This window comes from Lucilia cuprina, chromosome X, assembly GCF_022045245.1.
Source record: "Lucilia cuprina isolate Lc7/37 chromosome X, ASM2204524v1, whole genome shotgun sequence".
Lineage (NCBI taxonomy): Eukaryota > Metazoa > Arthropoda > Insecta > Diptera > Calliphoridae > Lucilia > Lucilia cuprina.
The window spans coordinates 12,357,103-12,360,663 of NC_060949.1; positions in this window are offsets into that span (position 1 = coordinate 12,357,103).

A 3,561-nucleotide genomic window follows, 5' to 3' on the forward strand; every position below is an offset into this window, starting at 1 on the left:
TATGAATATTTATGCCGCAATAAAGAATCGCTTTAGTGGAAAAGATTGAAATATTATATATACAAGACTTTACTGTCATTCCTTGTACGTCCGTCCTTGTATGTGAACGAATATTTTTGTCCACTAGACAAATTGTATTAGAACAGAGACCTCTTTCTAAGCCAAACAAAGTATCCCTACTTGCAAGGTTAAGGTCGTTGTTAGCAATGCAGAGAAAAGCCTTATTATTGCCTCAAGCTGTGTGACGCATGAGAGGACCCACCAGCCGAATTGAGCAATTTCCAATAATTGGAGCATCCTGGGCTGTGATGCCTATGCCAGGCACCCCAATTGGGGTAACAACCAAATGAATGAAAGGGGTTAGTCTATTTGCAATTTCATTCATACTAACAATATAGAACTATAATAGTATTTTTATATACCTGTATTTTATATATATTTTTTTAACATTATACGTAATTAGATATTCATTCATTCAAAATCCCTTATTCTTAATTTTATGATTCTTTATATTTTCTTGTGAACAATATTTAATGGAATATATTTAGTTATATTTAAGTAAGGAAAATAATTGGTTTTTATACTCAAAAGTACTTATTTTAAAAGCTTTTATAATATTTTTAATTTAGTGTCTTCAAAATATTTTCTACAACAAATACAGAACTCCCTTTTTATCAGTTTTTTGCTAATTTATATTTCTGAAAATTTAAAAAGCTTAATGATTCTATTATTTTTTCTTAAGTAAAGACTGGAATTGGTTTTAATTAAGTTTCTAAGTATATCTTCTTCTATCTTCTATATAAATAAAAATCAATTGTCGTTCTTTGGTAATTGCATCAGTTGAGAACGGCTAGATCGATTTGGACATTTTTTTACTGAAATGTTCGTCATAGTCCAACTTAGGTTTTTACGGAAAGAAAAATTGACCACGTCCACTTTTACGCCCACTTTTTTCAATTTATCTAAAATCGGAAAACGGCTGCACCGATATGGCTAATCTTTTATTTAAATGATCGTAGTAATCTAATTTAAGTTTTTACTGAAAGAAAAATTTTAAAAAATATACGCCCACTTTTTTTCGATTTATCTAAAATCGGAAAACGGCTGCACCGATTTGCAAAAATTTTTAAAAACATGAAAGAATAACTGACCACGCCCACTTTTTTCGGTTTATCTAAAATCTTGGAACGTTTGGACGGATTTGTCTTTTTTTAATGTTCTCAATAGTTTACAAAAGTTACTTACAGAAAGAAAAATTGTCCTCGCCCACTGATACTCCCACTTATTCGCCCACTTTTATTAAATCGTCGGGTTGTCATTGCATGTTTGCGGCATTAACCTTAAAAATCCATGCTTCTCGCATGGTCAATTGTATGTCGCCTGTTCCCGTGTCGGAACACCATCAGCATTATTTATTTACGCGCCAGGCAACAAAACTAAAAAATGTCGTGTATCATAAAGCATTGCAATGAAGGAAACTACGATATCACTGCAAAGCAACAGAAAAAAGTATTTCTTTATTTTAATTGGTTCCTGAACATCGATCTTTCAATCAAAATGTAAATATAACACCATATATTGTACATATTTTCAAATCAAATGTAATTTAAACACACCTCAAACCTACATAAATAAAAATTATCATTTAAAAGTACGTTGTTTGTCTCTTTTTACTATTTTTTCATAATTCAAACAGCTTCTCATAAATTCACAAATCGAACACAAACATTTTTTCTAATATGGACAGGACAACGTCTGTCGGGTCAGCTAGTTTAAAATAAATAAATAAATAAATAAATAAATAAATAAAAAAATAAATAAATAAATAAATAAATATACCAGTAAAATAGTTCTTCATGCATAAATGCGAGCATTTTAAAAGCTAACATTTCATGTAATTAAATGCACTTTATTCCAGTATCTCCATAATTTCAGATTTTAGGGAAGGATCCGTAATATCAAAATACGTCGAATTAAAAAATTGTGGGTCAAATGTAGCTATAGTTAAGCCATAAATATTGATATATTATATGTTGGGATTAGCGAAGTAATATTTAAAAACAAAAAAAAATATATTTTTAGAAACGTATTTATTTATATGATGCAATATGCGTTCATAGGAGGTGACTGACTCAAAATTTTTTCGACCCATCCTAATATGTGCAGATCCAGAATTCCTTATTAAATTCAAAGACAATCTAGCCATGCAAGCCTGTTGCAAGCACGATATCGTTCGAGCGAAAAGAGTTGGGAATTATTTGGTTTTGAAAATGGACAATATGTTTTCGCATAGACCGCATACAAATGGCCCGGAAAACAGTTATAACTGGTTTAAAAATTCATGTGTAGCCATAAAATTTCACTTAAACAAGGCTTATGTAAACTTAAGTCTTAAGTCCATAATTGACCCTATTTCTTAAAAGGTCTCCTTCTCGACCTCCAAAAAGATTGATTGAACGAAGAAAACAACCTAGTTCACTAAACTTAATTAACCCAAATGAACTATAAAGCACAACTTTAGTTAAAATGTTGAACTAGCCGTGGAAAAATGGGATGCCTTTTACAGGAAAGAAGAACCTGAGATAACATAGAACTTCTTGTCTTGTCTCCTCTAAAACTGTAATATTCAAAATTGGGAAGGTGCCGATCGGAAGAGCTGTTTCAAATCCTAAAAGCGAGGAGGTTACACTAACTTGACAGAAAAAAAGTCCAGCTGTTCTTTCTAAAATTGGGAAAGCGCCAATTGAAATGGCTGTCAAAACAGGCCCTGACAAGGACACTAAATCACATATAACGGTATCCAAAGCATGAAGAAAGCAACCAACGCTCTGATGGCTAAAATTAACACAGCACTCAGAAAAAAACTTGGTTCAACATTGGTACAATTAAATTTTATTATTTGTAACAACATATTTCTGTCGTATGCAAATGATAGTTATTATGCCCTATACCCACCTTAAAGTATACTAATCGGCTTAGAATCATTTTCTGAGTCGATTTAGCTATGTCCGTCTGGCTGGTCGGCTGGCTGTCCATGTAAACCTTGTTCGCAAGGTACATGCCGCAATTTTCAAGATAATTGGATAAAATTTGGCACATACGCCTTTTTTGGCCCAAGGACGAAGCCTATTGAAATATATATTTAAATGATCTATTATGTCAACAAAAGTTAAGAAAACTTAGTTTTATAGAACTTTAAAGGACATTACCGATTTTTGTAATGATCGGGCTTCATTTGACCCTAGCCCCCATACAAACTCCTCTTCAGAACATCACTTAAAGGTCAAAATTCACTTATAAACACTAATGACACTTTAAAATTCTACATAAATAATATTGAAGTGGACTTAACTCCCCCTACCAACATTTATAAGGATAGGGTCATATTTTGCCCTATTCCTCTTTGAGCCCTCTTTTAAAGTTAAAAACAAATCAAATGCTTTATTTTTGTAAATAATCTCCATTTTTAACATACATACTGATTGGTGTAGGGTATCATATCGTCGGCTACGTCCGACTATACATTCATACTTGTTTTAAATTGATATCTTTTATATTTTA